The following is a 16359-nucleotide window of genomic DNA, read 5'->3' as shown; positions in this document are numbered from 1 at the left end:
CTTATCTTGCTGGGATCCTATGACCCCAGCTGACTTCCTGCCCTTTGGGCAGGGGACTGGACTCGATGATCTCCCGAGGTCCCTTCCAGCCCTAACGTCTATGAAATCTATGAAATACATCCTCATGAATGCACTGATATGTGCCATATTCAGGGGCTCCCTGGGGTCTGGAGGAACGATTTTCTAATAATTTTTTAGGCCAGGCAGAAACCCCACAGGTGCAGGTCACTGTAGAAGCAGGCTAGTGGGGGAATTAGCCTGCGCCTACACCCAGTCTGCTGACCAGAAGAAGGCAGCGCCCTGGGCATATATAAATCCCAGGGCTGGGACTAGAGGGTTAGTTCTCTGGCAGCAGCCAAGGGGGAAGGAGCTGTCATAGACAAAGCTATTGGAGACACTTGACTGCCTGTTCTGATGCTGGTAGGATTAAGGGGCTATAGGAGCTCATAAGTGGTGGTGGGGAGGAGGCTCATTAAACCGAAAGAGAAGCTTGTCTTCTTAAAACGGATAGAGAGCAGACCCTATGTTATTGTTGTGTTGTAGCCCAGGGGCTTGTGCTTTCTGTTATTATTTAAACCAGTGGACTGGGCTGAGGCTATTGTGGAGAGGAAGCCTCATTGGGGCACACTACAGTGTGGAAACCCCAGCGTCAGAGGGCCTGGAGACAGGGGGTGAGCAGATCTCAGTGCCAGAGAGCGCAGTGATGAGGGGGTGAGCAGACCCCAGTGCCAGAGGGTGCAGTGATGAGGGGGTGGCTTGGGGGTATTGTAAGGCACCTCCTAAGTGTGGGACCCAATAAAGGGGCCCCAGAACCCACAGGGTTTAGAGGAGTCTGTCAGGACTGACCAAGTGGCAACTCAAGGGCAGCCTCCCAATCCATCCTTTATGTCAGCAAGATGTGGCAGGAGGGATTAATAGGTGCTCATAGGGTGGAGCCAGCATGGTCACAGTGCCCTAGGGACATCATGGCCATGTTGGAGGTGGCCAGAAGCAAAACAAGCATCTTCCTCCTTACAGCTGGGGAGGGTGCTTCCCTCAGTCATAGTTTCATAGTTGTTAGGGGCTGGAAGGGACCTTACAGATCATCGGGTCCAGCCCCCCTGCACTTGGGCAGAACAGACTGCTGGGATCAAATGAGCCCAGCAAGATGGGTGTCAAGATGCTTTTTGAAGATCGCCAGGGTGGATGATCGTACCACCTCTGGAAGGAAGACTGTTCCAAACCCTCAGCACTCAACTTGTAAAGAAGTTTTTCCTTATGTCTAGCCTGAATCAATCTTCAATCAGCTTGTGCTCATTATTTCTTGGCCTCCCCTGGGGGGCCTTGATGAACAGATACTACCCCAGGCCCTGATGTACACCCCTGATATACTTATAGGCTGCCACCAAGTCCCCTCTGAGTCTTCTCTCCAGGCTGAACAGTCCCAAGTCTTTCAGCTTCTCCTCATATGACCTTGTCTCAAGGCCCCTAATCATGTGCCTGGCCCTGCTTTGGACTCTCTCGAGCTTCTCTACATCCTTCGTGAAGTGCGACACCCAGAATTGGATGCAAAACTCCAGCTGAGGTCTCACAAAGGCTGAGTAGAGAGGAAGGATAACATCCTTAGCCTTGCTCAAGATGCCTTGGTAGATGCATGCCAGTGTTTCATAGTTTCATAGTAGGTAGGGTCGGAAGGGACCTAAGCAGATCATCAAGTCCAACCCCCTGCCATGGGCAGAAAAGGATGCTGGGGTCAAACGATGCCGGCTAGGTGGCTGTCTAGCCTCCTTCTGATGACCCCCAGGGTAGGGGCGAGCACCACTTCCCTTGGAAGTTAGTTCCAGATCCTAGCCGCCCTGACTGTGAAGCAGTGCCTCCTGAATCTACTTTCAGTCAACTTATGGCTGTTGTTCCTTGTTAATCCCCGTAGTGCTCGGGGGAACAGGGACTCTCCCATTGCCTGCTGGTCCCCCTTGGCAAGCTTATAGGCAGCCACCAGATCCCCTCTCAGCCTTCTCTTGTGGAGGCTGAACAGGTTCAGGTCCCGTAGCCTCCCCTTGTAGGGCCTGCCCTGCTGCCCCCTGATCATGCGAGTGGCCCTCCTCTGGACCCTCTCCAAGCTGGCCACATCCCTCCTGAAGTGCGGCACCCACAACTGTACCCTGCCAACTACTGCATCACATTGGTGGCTCATATTTATTTTGCTGGCTATCATGATACCCAGGTCTCATCCATATGTGGTGCTAGCAAGCATAGCACTGCCGAGCCTGTAAGTATATTGTGGATTATTTCTCCCCAGATGGAGCACTTTACATTTCTCCATATTAAACAACAACTGGTTGAGGTCCACCCGCCTTGCGAGCCTGGCCAAGTCAGCCTGCATTGCCAGCCTGTCATGCTTGAAGACATTATCTTCTTATTTTCTTGCAGCCTCTGCACCAAGAGCTCCATAGCAAACACAAAACACACTGACAACACATAGGACAACCCTCCCTCATGATGGGGCAGATGGCAAAGGAATGGCTTGAGATGTCTATTCATCGAGGTCCTTGTCCTTTCTCCACTATACATAGTTTTGTTACTTGGGTTCAACTAATCTGGTAACCCCATAACTCTTAAGGCCGCAAAAAAAATGTGTGTCATGTGGTTATACACCTTCTCAAGACCCAAGTTCAGTGAAGCTACCTTTGTTTTCTTCTGCTTGCAAAAATCTAGCATGTCTCTAATTAACAAAAGTGAATCTGTAATATGCCACCTTGTCACTGTGCATGTCTGCTCTTTGCCTATCATGTCCAGAAGCACTCTTGCCAGCCTTTCTGTTAGCGCTTACTGACGAGTTTGTAATCTGTATTGAGCAGGGTTCCATAACCCAGTTTTTCAAATCCTCTTTCTTCCTGTTCTTGAACAACAAAATCACAGACCCCTCCCAAAACTCTGACTTCACCTTTCTGTGGGCTTGAAACACCTCCAGCAAGTCAGGGCCTGCCAGGTCCCAAAAGGCCTTCTAAAACTTCACTGTCAGCCCATCACAGCCTGGGGTTTTGCCTTTTTTCAGGTTGTTCACTGCCTGTATCAGTTCCCAAGCTCAAGCAGTTTCTGTAGCCCCTCCTTCTCCTCCTCTGGCACCCTGTACTTCAATTCACCAGAAACTCTGCTTGCTCCTTGCTATCATTTCCCCTTTCTGAGTAGAGATATTCATAAATGCGCCTCGCTGTCTCCACAGTCTCCACCTGGCTCACATATTTCTGCTTGCTCTCATCCTTGATTACAATAATCCTTTTTTGACTTGCACTGAGCCACTGGGCTCAGGGGCCAGTGGTAGCAATGGCAGCATGACCATAGCAGTGGTAGCATGACGATTCCTCCCCTTCCAGTGTGCACGGTCCACAGACCTAAATGTAACCCGGGTGTACCAGAGTGTGTACCCCCCTCTCCAATAGAAGGGAAGGGTCAGCAGGGCATATGTGCTGGAGATGGAAACTGCAGCTTGCTCGCAGTTTCCCCCTTCTCCAGTGTCTCTATAGAGGAAGACCAGGACACAATATCTTAACTATATATATATATATATATATGTGGTTTATTCAGATGCAGAATAAAAGGGGAGGGGATGGAATAAACTGGATAGGTGATAAAGATAAGTATTTACATATAATATATTCAAGTCAGCAAATAACAGAACAGGTAAGTATAGCAGTCCCCCAAGACCCATGAGAGAAACCTTGCCCAGGGGTAAGTATGTCCCAGCACAATAAACAGTTAATAAACGCTCCAAAATATTAATTGCTTGCTGCATCTTATAAACACTCCAAAATGTGTGGTAATCTCAAATACCCGCCTCCTCTAGAGGAGTCTCTCTCTCTCTCTCTCTAGCATAAACCCCCTCTGATGGGGCTATCCACTGTGTCCCTTCTCGGTGGGAAATCCCTTGCCTGAGAACTCATGCTTCCCAGCGGGTAGGGTCCAGCAAGGGTTCCCCGTGTTTTGTCACCAGCTAAGCGAATGGCTTCTACAGTGGGTGCTCTGTCAGGGGCAACGCGTAGGGGGTGCACATGGGTGCATATGCATGCCCTGCACATGGCAGTGCACCCCCTACAAAAAGGTGCTACTGACACTGTCGGCAGCGCTTGCGTATGGTCGCCGCTTGCCACCCCACCAACGGCAGTGCCGGTGGCGTCTGCAGGCGGTCCACAATCCCTGCTGGCCGCTGCTGACGCTGCCCGCAGTGGCTACAGGTGGTTGCCACCCCTTGGTCAGCGCTCGCAATTTTCTAAGCCCAAGGAATTGGCCAAAGATAGGCAAGCCTGACAACACATAAAAGATCTTTACTCTACCCCCAAACCATTCTTTCAGTAATAACACAAAAGTATAAACTATTACTGAGCTTGGGGTTCTTTCAGCAATCTTGTCAATCTTTCCAGCCCAGAATTCTTTCTCCCTCCTCCCATAGGCCGTGGAATGGGGTGGGCCACCTGGGCCCTGACCCGACCAACTTTTAGCACGTTATTTATATAACCCACAAATGCGCAATGGTCATTCTGGTTAAAACTATATAGTTCTTTTTTTAATTCCACCCCATTCCATGGCCAATGCCTCCTCCTAATTCCTCCCCATCCATGACACAATTAAAGTCTCCCACCACTATTTTGGGATCTGCTCCAGAGATTCAACATACTGCTGCCTGCATTGCTCCTTCCCTGGTGGGGATCTGGCTCACACTGATCTCTTAGCTTTATGCCTGGGGCTGATCAGGCTCCTCCCCCTCTTGTCACCCATCTTGACTCCCTGTAAAACAAGGCTCAGATGCTGTCAAATCAGCAACAAGGACTCTCAATCTCAGACAGAGGTGCTCAAAGCTGTGCAGCTCAGCTTTCTGTAAGCTGCAGTCCCCCAGCCTGCCCCCTACAACACTGTTCTTGCTTCCTTTCAGTAGCAGGAATAAGGGTCCCCTGCTACAGCACTCAAGGCTGTGGCTGTCCAGACTCCATCATTCAGGTACCAAACCAGCCTGCTCCAGTGTCTGTTTGCTCAGAGGTGCCTTGGAGATGCAGCAGAGCAAAGGGCTGGAGCCTCAATTGTCAGAGCCATCCTAACATTGGCAAGGGAACTCATCTGAGGTAGCCTTGGTTGCTGGGCTGAGGGCAAGTGAAGCAGGAACAGAGGTTCTGGAGTCTCTGTGCAGAAGGGGATGAAGGATTTGGAGTCTGTAGGAAGGGTGGGGATAGGTTGGCTTTGCAGAAGGAGGTGGCATTTAGTTCAGCCATGCATACCCCATCACTGTGCCTGTGTAGGTCATGTCCTGGACGGAAATTCCCAGCACAAAGACTGCTTTGCCATCTAGACTGGGCCAGAAAGCAGCTAAGCATGGGTGCTCTCATTTCAGAAACATCTGTCTTTGGCCATGCACCAGCTACTGTCCCAGCTCCAAAGAGCACAATGGGCCCTTCATAGTCTGGAATGTACCCACTGCAGGGCTCAGCCCTTGTCCTAGTGAGTCATATAACTCTGCAGAGAGGAATGCACAGGCAGCTTGCCCATCTCCTGTCCAGACAGCTGGGGAGTGGGGTCAGGAGGGGCCAGTTCTACTCTTGCTTCCACTGCCTGGCCTCATCAGAGAAGGCCAAGTGCTACCTTGCCTTTCCTGCCCCTCTGAGACCTGGCACAGGCCCTCACTGGCCTTCTGTGGGTGATTAGCTGCAGCCCCAGGGCAGACCCACTCCTTTCTTTTCCCCACCTGCTGGCCTTGCTGCAGCTCCAAAGAGGGAGGGCTGAGCTTGGGAACATGTTGGGAGCTCCAGCTGCCCGCTGGGGCTGCCAGTCTGCCTTCTTGTTGGATTTCTTCCTCAGAAGGCGAACTTTCTCAGCAATATCCCTCTCTCCATGGCAGAAGAGCCCAAGATCTTTGAGGGTATGATTTGGCTTCTGTGCCAGGAGATACCCTGCTCCACCCAACCCAAAGAGCCTGGAAGAAGCCCATAGTATGATGGGTTCACTGCTTTTGGGCACTAGCTGGGCTCTGAGGTAGGAATACCAGTGTCAGTCCTGCTCGGCCACCCCTGGCCCATTCCCCTGCTGGCACCAGCTAAGGGGCAGTGAGAGACCACTATAGCATTCAGCTTCTGTGAAAGGAGCTCATCCCTTCCCTCCAGGGTTTGGCAGTTGAATTCACTGGGGACTGTAGAACTGATGGCTGTACAGGGGCAACGGGACGGCCAGGGAGGTAGCTCTGCATAGGACGGTTTGAAGGGGCACCAGCCCCAGGGATGCAATTAAATATTTCCCTGAAAAGCAGGGGCTGATGATGAGAGGAAGGCAAAGGCTGAGATGCCCATGTTGCACCCCCACCCCAATATAAGGCAGTGATGGTCATGGACAGGCTCAATGTAAAACCCTCTACAGCAGACCCTTTACAGACTGCATCATCCCCTGCTGGTGACATTAGTGTATGCCAGCATGCACCCCAACACAGAGAGGCTGAGACCCCTTCCACTTCCAAAGGGCAGGGGCAGGAGAGGTTATTCCCATTTGGCCCAGAGGACAAACCCAGGGTTGTGGGGAGAAGGGGCTAGTACGGGGATGGGCAAAATGGTGGATCCAGCCAGCAGAGGGACTCCATTTCCCAGCAGCCCCTGCCTATGTCTGTGCAGCTGGTTTCCATGGAGTGGGGCAGTGACAGCAGTGGGGCCACATTTTCCATGGAGACCCCAGCAGCAGCATGGAAACTAGCTGCAGTGACACAGGCAGGGACTGCTGGGAAATGTAGTCCACTGTGGACCCAATCTGGCCTGCGAGCCAAACTTTGCCAGCCCCTGGGCTAGTACAACTGAGAGAGAGGAGAGAGGCCCTAGTTAGCCCTGCACTGAGGAGGGAGCCCTGTCCCTGTTGAGCAGTGGGGTCAGAGGCCTGCAGGCTCTGGAAGTTGTTGAGAGAGCAGAAGTGCCAGACTAGCCTTGTGTGCTCAGGGCCATGCACTCTGCCAGCTCTGCTCAGGAGAACAGGTATCCCAACAAGCAGGATAGTAGGGCTGTTTTCAACTCTTGTTTTTGGTTGCCAAACTCTGCCCATGACCCTGGGAAAACAGTGGGCAATTATTTGGCTCAAGAGACTGGAGCAGCCAGATAGAGCCTGTGCAGGGGTGGGGGCTGCATGGTGCGATGGAAAGGCTGAGGTTTCTTAACAAGCATGTCCAGTTTTCCCACAGAGTGCTTGGCAGGAGCAGTGAAGAGAGAAAACACAATCACACACATCAATTTAGCCAACCCACCCCCAACAGCTCTGCTAGAACAACTCATTCCTGGCCCATAGCTCTTCGTTACCCCAGCCCTAGGTTTAGGTTTCCCCCAATCCCTGCTTCTCTCCCACAGCTTTGTTAGTATCCCTAACTCCCAACCCATAGGCTGTGTATCTCTTGAGGAGCCATACTTTGACTCTCCACCTGCTAGGATGGCAATTCATACAAGAAGCCTCACCTGCATCCTCAGAGACCCCACATTCATGCTTAAAAAACAGGCTGTTTGTGGGCTCTCCTCCTTCCTGGTATGCAGACACTAGGCCTGGCCCACTGACTACCAGAAACAGTGTCATTGTCTTGTCCCTGTGCAACCCTATCATCCCCATCACAGCAAGAATTGTCAGCATGTCACCCCAGACTTAGAGGAGGAAGGGGCTCCTAAGGCTGGTTTAGGAGCAGCTGAAGAATGGGCACATTGGGCAGTGCATAATAACTGAAATGAACGTGCATATTGAAATGGTGCAATGGACTGGTGCCCTTTATAGCACCCAGGCCAACACAGGCTGCCTGGCTATCCGTACTCAGCACTCTCTCTAACTATCCATGCATCTCTACATACCCTCATCTATCTATCTATCTATCTATCTGTCTGTCTGTCTTGAATATCAAAATGCCACTCAAGCTGAGACTGCTGAGATGTTTCTCATCTTATAGGGAAAAGTCAAAACAGTTAGTCATTACCTTGTGTGGAATATGCTGTGGTCTGGCCTTAGAGGTCAAGGCCAGACAGGGCCAGTCTGATCCTGTCAGCCACAGAGGCACCTTCCCACCCCTCAAAAAACAAACAAACAAGCCCCCAAAACCCTGATCTGGGCCCAGCACCTTCTAAATGAACTAATGTTAATCTCCTAAAGATTCCAAGTGCTGGAGAAGCCAGTTTGCATATTTGTAGTTAATGCTCACATACTTTTCTAGAAAAGCATGCATAGAATGGGCAGTAGGGAAACACCCTTCAACAGCCTGTGTGGCATCAGGGAGCCTTGACAATCTATGTACAAGACAACATCACAGCTGGCTTTCTATCCACTTGTTCCTGCAACTCAAACCAAGTCTGATCTGGGGCATTTCCTTAAGGGGGCAGCTCTGGACACAGACTTGTCTTGGCCTTTCTATGGAGTGTACACACTAATGTAAAGCCACAGGCAAACTACTGCACAGCTATCAGCAGAGCAGCTTTCCCACACTGCTGGAGTAGGTCGTATTCATATATGTCCTTCACGGACCCCTTGTAATAGACACCTGAAGAGTGTAGTATAGTATTACAGATCATACTTGCTCAGGGTGGTTGTTCTCACGGTTTGAACCCATCCCTTTTAAATCTATGAAACAGCTAATGTTAGCAGGACCAGGCTAGTTATCCTCCATGTGGCACAGGCCTTCAGGGGATGTGATACACATAGAACCGATGAGTTACATCACTGTGTTGGGCAGACTGAGAAGACTAACCATCAGGAAGCAGGTCCTAAAGCTAAGGTTTAAGGATTCACTAGGCAGTGCAGTTCTTTCTCACAGAAACATAGTGCTGTACTGGGGATATGGCTTCTGCCCTAAATCTACCAAAGTCCCTTTGCCTATGGAATAGATCTGATTGCTCCTGTCCATCAGTAGAGATGGGAAAGTGCACAGAAGGGGGCAGGGACAACTCTGGCCACAGACTTCTGCCATGGCACCTCTCACCTGAGGCTGCAGGGTAGCCTGGTCTCTGCTCTATAGCTGGGGGTGCTGACCTGTTCTGTACAGGATACTCTACAGAGCTCAGAGACTGTCACATGCACTGCAGGGCAGAGGAGATCATATACAGTCTTGCTGTCTGTCTGTAGCAAACACTGGGACTCATTCTTCCTTCCTTGGGGACATTAGCGCTGGGTTGCTGTGGGTAATACTCACCCCTCCTTCAACAACCAAGGTGGGTAGAGGCCAATTGCGTTCAACTCCTCCCCTGGCCTCAGCCCCACTGATCTAGTGAAGTTCAAACTGAGTGACACCAACAGCTGCCTGCATCCAGCAAGTGTCTCCTATGGCATCTCTGACCAGGTGGTGACACCTTGTGGGGAAGTCTGGCACATCAGTCAGTGAAAGGTAACCATGTCAAGTGTGAAGTCAGGTAAAAAAGGCAGGGTAAAGTTACTAAGGACTGGTCTTCACTTGTCCCCAGTGTGTTACTGCTGTAATGGACTGTAACACTGTGGCAGGAACTACAGTTCCCAGCAAGCTGCTGGGGAGAAAGGAAGGTAGCAGAGGGGGAGCCTAGCCGTGATTGCACACAAGAAATTGCTCACCAGGGAGAGAGAGCAAGAGAGTGAGAGAGAAGCAGCAGCCAGCCAGACATGCCGAGATCCAGGAGCTGCAGCAGGGCTGACTGCTAGCCACAGCAGTGTGGCTCAGGAGTAGGCCTCAGTACACAGTAACTGAGTGTTCTGTGGGTTTGTCTACATGAGACGCTTTGCCATGCAATAGACTAATCTACTGTGCAGTAAAGCGTCACTGTTTACACATGAAAGTGCTTATTGCACAGTAAAGTAATCTACTGTGTGGTTAGTTTACTATCTGCAAATGCAGGTAGCAAATTAACTGTGCCATAGTTACTGCACAGTAAAACACATGTAGACACTGACTGGGAGCAAATTTTCTCCTGGTTAGCCCCACCATGAGAGGAGCACCCTCAGGCTAGTCCCAGGGCCACGGGGCTTGGAGCGTTTCTAGCCCCAAGGCTCAGCTTGGCCTTTAAAACTCTGAGGGGACTCTGGGGGCCTTTGCCACCTTTTCCCTGCTTCTGGCCACCACATCCTGCAGCAGTGTCCTCATGACAGTTGCAGCAGTCTTCATGGATCCCAGTGGTGGCCCCTGGCTGAATCCTACCACCTGCCTGCCTGTCCCATGCCATGCTCTGCACTGTGTGCTGCAGGCACCCACCAAGGCCTGGCAGACCCGGACTCTCTCCTGCAGCCCCTGAGAGCCATCAAGGGAGCCATGCTGGTGTTGTCTCTGATGCCGCACTGCATCCCAGGGGCCTAACAGGTCCCAGAATGAAACTGGGCATTGTGGTGCTGTGGGGTGACATCAAGGTCCAGAGCCAGTTTGCCTCAGGTAAATGCTCCAACACCCACATCTATGAGGCCCTGGTGGGTCGCATGCAGCAGCCTGAGCATGAGCAGATGGAGCAGCAGTGCCACATAAAAGGCAAGGCCTTATGAATACAGTGGGTCCATATTAATGGCTAGAAAATGATATTTAGAGATTTGCTTTTCAGAGTTGACTTGTAGGCAAAATAGATGTGTAATAGAATAATGGTCCAGGGCAATGGCAAGGGTTAATTGATTTCTAAAAGCCTGTTGTTGATACAGTTTCCTTCAAGGCCCACTATGTCTGACACAGGCAAGCAGCAAGCAGAAAGACAGGCTGGGAAATTGAAAACATGTACCACACTGTTCCGTAAAATGAAATAAGGGACTCCACTGTGTTGGCCAGGTCACAAAGCCCGCTACATAGCTCTTGGGATTTCTGGTTTTGGTAAATGGACTCAATTAGGAAAGACCAGAAAAGGCTCAAATTAAGATGTGTGCATGTGATGGATTTGGGAAACAAAGGAATACACTGACAGGACAGAACGTGAACAGTATGATGACCACAGGGAAACCAATCAGCAGTGCCCAAGGTGAAGAGTGACCTAGTCAAACTGGAGGATTGGGTAAGATGAAGAGTCATCAGAGGGGGGGAAGAATACAAAAAGAGAGATTTGCAGCAAAATCTCTCTGTAGAAGATAATCCGAGACCACTACGGACAGAAGGCATACCACCAGCCCGTATCACCGTCCCCACTGGGAGGGGTGGGAGCTTGGCCTTTGACCTTTAGGCTGCTGAAATCTGACATTCAAGAGAGAACCTCAGGGTGAAGCTTGCATACTGACCAAATGTACCTTGACCCTGTGACAGCTCTAGGATTGGTAGCTGTAGAATTATTTGCATTATTCTTACCTGCTATCACTGCAAGAAAACACCCCTTGCATGCTGTTGTAAACTTCTAGGGCTTTATCCCCAACGCAGTGAAGCATGACTGCAATTTTATAATCCTCTGCCTCTTCCTCAGCCTTTCTGACTGCAAAGTGTAATTGAGGCTTCTGTTCCCATCTCCTCCAATCTCCCCGAGATTTCCAATAAAGGATAATGTTGAAGGAGGTTTGAAATGCTCCATTTTTTTTCTTTGAATGAACGCTATAACCCCCTTAATCAGGATGCTGGTGACTCGACCGAGAGACAGGTCACTTGTGACACCATACAGTGTTTGCTTTATGCCACTGGGTTCCAGGGATGGGGGACTCACTCAGACCTCCGTGCCTTTGGGGCTCTGTCCTCCAGTCACAATTCAGCAGAGACCAGCGGGGTGGTAAACAGCTTTATCTTTATTAGCAACAGGATTCATCAACTCACATGCTCACATCTTGCAGGGAGAATTACAACTACCCGCCACCACAAACCGCACCCACATGGCATCACAGGGAGAGAGTGGGTGGTCCCACTGCTGGACCCTTGAAGATACATACCATATAGCACAAACAATGCTCACATCCAAAGGAGTGTGATGGTGAATCCTAAAGAGCTTGCCTAGGCTTCCCTAGCAGAGACAAGGAGGCCTGCCCAGGGACAGATGAGTACACATGCCCTCTCATCTGTCCCAGCCTCCCCTGGCATGCTCCCTCTATGCAAATCCCAATTTGATCCTGTTCAAGGACCTGCCCTGGGGTGCTCAGGACCACTGCCCCAGGACCTGAACTTCCTTCCTGGGCTCTGGGCTCCTCTCCTGCAGCACCATGACTGCCCTGGTCTGGGCCCTGCTCCTCCTGGCCCTGCTCCCACATGAGTGCTTGGGGCAGGGGTGGGGCTGGCAGCAGGGATAGAATCAGGGCCCCTGGTGCCCGGTGCCCAGTGCCAGGTGCCCCAGAGCCAGGTTGGGGTGGGTGAGGAGGGCTCTTGGAGGCTGTGGGGAGAGATCTTCATCCCACAGACAACTCCCTGTTCCCCATATGGAGGCCAACCCTAGCTCTGACCCTCCTGCCTCAGCTCAGGCCAAAGCAGCCCTCTGGGCCACCTCTAGCCCCAGCTCCTTCTCCCATGGCCCAGCCCTGTGGCTTCCCTGCCACCAGCATCCTCCTCCACTGAGACTTTTTCCTGGGCCTGTCTCCAGGAGTGGGAGGTGCTGGACTCAGAGGGGACCTTGTGATGGTCAAGTGAGGCAAATTCAGAGCCACAAACACCTGATAACTGCTGTCATCTTCTGGCTCCCCTGAGCCTGGGGTAGGCAAGGAGTGTCCAGGGGTTTGGTCTCCCACCACCCCTGCAGACCAGCGCTGTGCAGTCCTGGGGGAAGCTGCAATTCCTTCTCACCACCCTGCCAGGTGAGTCCACATCTCACTGCCCTGAAAGAACCCAAAGTGTTGAGATCCCAGAGACCTCGGCACATGCTGAGCCTGACCAGGGGATCTTCAGGGAGCCTCAACATTTTCCCATGAGCCCAGGCAAGGACTGGCAGGATGCTTATTCTTATCCTTTCTTTGTTATAGATCTCAGATCTGGAGGGGGAGTTCAGGTGCCCAGTGAGGGGTTGGGGTTTGGGGCAGGGTGTGGAGAGAGTCTCTGCACCCCTCTGCAACGCCTATGGATTCACCTTCTGGAGCAACTCAATAAACCAGCTCCATCATGTGCCTAGGAAGCGGCTGGACATGAGTAGCCCGAGATCAGTGGACAGAGGGCCTTCCGTAATGAACCGCACAGCATGTCCATGAGTCTATTAGAGAGCACAAAATTAATAAACTCTGCAGCAGGGTAGGACTTGTAAATACACTGCTGCAGAGCTTTTTTGTGCACAGCAGCATGCCAATAGACCTGTCCAGCTGGCTGGGACACAAGGGTGCTTCCATGCTGGGGCTGTCTACCAGCTAGCCCCTCACCAAAGCATGCTCATGCCCCAGCCAACCCCTCTGCAGCCCACTGAGCGCAGTTGACCCCCTGGCTCCCTTGCCAGCTAGGGCGGCTGTGACTTGGCTCAGTGTGGTGTGATCTGGATGCACTTGCAGATACACGCCCAGGAGCTTTGCCCCCTAAAGGCATGTGTAGATGCTCCCACTGAATCTCACTATGCTGTAGACAAGACCTTCTTTCCTAGGTCTATGGGAGCCCTTGGAAGCAGCACATTGGTTTACTATAGTTTTGATATTGCTCAGGGAAGGGACCTGTATGGCTCCATGATACAGGGAACACAGTAAGAGAGGAAAAGAGATTCGGGCAGCCTACCTTCTCCAGGACAAATCTGTTTTAATATTTTAGGGTTGGGGGCCTGTATATATTTGGACAGTTCCACAGCACCTTGGCTCCCTGGCCTCAGGCCTAATTTAGGATGTAGATGTGGTCCATGTCTTTACAGAGCAGAAAGATCACAACAAAAATGACAAGAAGCCTTTAGCATTAGCATCAGAAGAGCCACTGCAGCACTGGCCATGAAAGCGAAACCGCTTTAGCATTCTTTGAGGCACGTTTTATTTTTTGAAGAAATTTTTCATGTTCCAAGCCAAATTAGCCAAATGAAGTCCAAATCACTGAGTCAGTCCAGAACCATAAGTGGCCCTACAACCAGCAAACATCCTCCACCCCCACCAAGGGCTTCAGATATTTCCAAAGTCTTTTGGCAGTTATCCTACATGCAGGCCCAAGCCCAGAGGCTTGGGGTTCGGATGCCCCCAAGTTTTGCCTGGCCTCAGCCATATGGACACAGAAGGAAGCAAGGCAGGAGCCTCCCATTTTCATAAAGTGAGTTTTAAGCCCCAGCACCTTGGTGGGTACTAAACCACGCCAGAAGAACAGTTATCCCCGGGAACGCTTAAGGAAAACTGCCTTCGTGGACCCAGATACATGGTGTTTCCCCTGCCAGGAGCAGCCTCTCTGCAGCCTGCTGGAGCATCCCATGTGCTCACACTTACTGGGACCTCCGCATGTATCAGGCCAGAGACCTGGACCTCAAAGGTGAAAGCTCCCACATGGACAGCATCTGCATAGAAATAGAAATGGGATCTGCCATCTGAAACCTGAGCCTGTTCCAGCCTGGGGAAGGGCTCAGTCTCCTCTGGCAAGTAGAGAGGGAAAAACCCTCAGGGAACATGGAAAGCAAGGACAAGGTGAACGGGCAGAAGGGTGTGCTAAACCAAACCCAAGCAGCTTCTCTGCAGTGAAGCCCTTATGTGAGTCGACAGCAAATTTCAGAAGGATTTGCAGCACTAAGAAATTCTTCTGTCTTTTTATTACATGTTATGGATTACACACCTATTCAATGGTGGCTTTTTCTAACACACACATAGGGGGAGATGCATTCTTCCCCTACATGTGCAAAACTGTCCATGTGGCAGAGGCCATCTAGTGAATGATCTGTACTGAAGGTAATGAATGTGGGTACTTCTATTTGGAGCTGATGTCACTGTGTGCTCTGTCCATTTTGAAGGCAAGCATTTCCCAATCATTCTCATTGAACTAGTCCTGAGGTTTCTTTGTGGAGAAGCCTTGAGATTTTTGCCACGCCTCACGGATGCCTTTCTTGAAGCTCTAGCTCTTCCTCAAGTAATCAGTGGTGTCAAGAGCATCGTGATAGCTGGCACGATCCTCTCAGAGGTGCTGCTGGAGGTGATGTCTCTTAGCAGGGTTTTTCAAGCACTTGAGATTGAACCTCTGCTTTGGTTGCTTCTTTTGTTGACATCATTGTGTGGCCGTACGCATGGATGTGATGGAACGGATCAAACAAGGATCCATGCAGCACCTTTGGGGCTGGTCTTCTCCTCGACTTCTTCTCGTGTCCCTCCTGAGAGAGCTGACGACAGGGATTCAGCAGAATCTGAGGACTGTTCAAATCTGAGCGGGCCGCGACGGGAGAGCTTCTACTGCGGCCGTGCTGGCAGTTGGAGTCCTGCACTGCCCTGGTCGTAGCTGTGCTGAGGTGGACTTTGCAATGGATCTTGCTGCACTCCCAGTTTGTATCTTTAATAAAATTCGACTTACAAAGCAGCTAGTTGTCCACACTGTTCAGCGTAGTCTAGCTCTGCCTTAGTTAAGGAAAGCCAGGAGGTTTATATGTGGAGCCCGTGATAAGAAATGTATTAATGAGGTCAATTGTCTTGCATTGCTGGGTCCATTTTCCTTGATATCAAAGCTTTCGTGATTCAGTTCTTTCCCCACACTTTTCAGTTCTTTTCCCAGACTCCAAACTGTCCTTCTTTGACATAAGCCTTGACCTATAGGGGTCATCAAGTTCCTCAAACGTTGGTAGTGAATTGAATATAGGAAGTATTCTGTAGACCCTTTCTTTAGCCTCTTGATGTCAAAGATGAGGAGGAGGGGTATGAGATAGAAGAGACAGCCAAGGAACACGACTGTTTCTGAAAGTTCCTGTCATAAGTTTCAATGGTTCATTCAGTTGCTTTGTGATCAGATCATATTGTGCAGTCAGTGTCTCTGTATGCAAAGGTCTGTGCCAAGGGTCAGGTGCGTGACTAGGGGCTTGAGGTAATCACTAGCGTCTGCCCCCATCGCCACTCACCCATCACTGTGGGACTTGCTGTTGAAGCAAGAGGCTTGTGCACGTCTTCTCTTAATGTGGGGATGAAATGGTGCAACAACAACCACATAGTACTTCACAGGAAGGAAACCTGAATCCCATGCCAAGGAAAACTGAGAGCACTGAAGATACCTGTTCTGCTGCAGTCTACATCTGCCACTGGCGCCATCGTGAAATAGTGATTGATGGTTGAGCATGCTGATGAAAAGACCAGTGAAAAACACAAATGAAGGTTATTTTTGGGAAAGCTTTACCTGCCGTTTTGGGACAGCCACAAAAGGCACCCGTGACCTTTGTCAGGCAGCCTACAATTCAAAGAACTTGGAAAGGGTTTACAGAGGACTTACTGTGACAGCTTGATTGTTGGCCCTGGGAAACAGGGCAGCTCTGGATCCAATGGGAAGTCAGGCAGTGGGCCGCATCAGGCATCCTGCTATGCCTATGCCAGATGCACAGGGAGTCTGTAGTGCTGCAGCACCCTCACCCCTCTGTAGTTCTC

The 16359-nt window shown here is 50.8% G+C and overlaps 1 long non-coding RNA gene across 1 annotated transcript; it reads right to left on the bottom strand.

Moving 5' to 3' along the window:
* Positions 1 to 14538: 14538 nt before the first annotated feature.
* Positions 14539 to 16034, bottom strand: LOC109318323. Its single transcript, XR_002103229.1, has 2 exons — positions 15512 to 16034; positions 14539 to 15455 (listed from the first exon to the last, which is right to left on the bottom strand). It is a non-coding gene; the product is annotated as an uncharacterized LOC109318323 (long non-coding RNA).
* Between the last annotated feature and the right edge of the window lie 325 nt (positions 16035 to 16359).

This window comes from Crocodylus porosus, unplaced genomic scaffold (assembly GCF_001723895.1).
Source record: "Crocodylus porosus isolate Cpor-Errol unplaced genomic scaffold, CroPor_comp1, whole genome shotgun sequence".
Taxonomy (NCBI): domain Eukaryota; kingdom Metazoa; phylum Chordata; order Crocodylia; family Crocodylidae; genus Crocodylus; species Crocodylus porosus.
The sequence above is the reverse complement of the archived record's forward strand: the minus strand, read 5'-3'. Positions and strand labels throughout refer to the sequence as shown.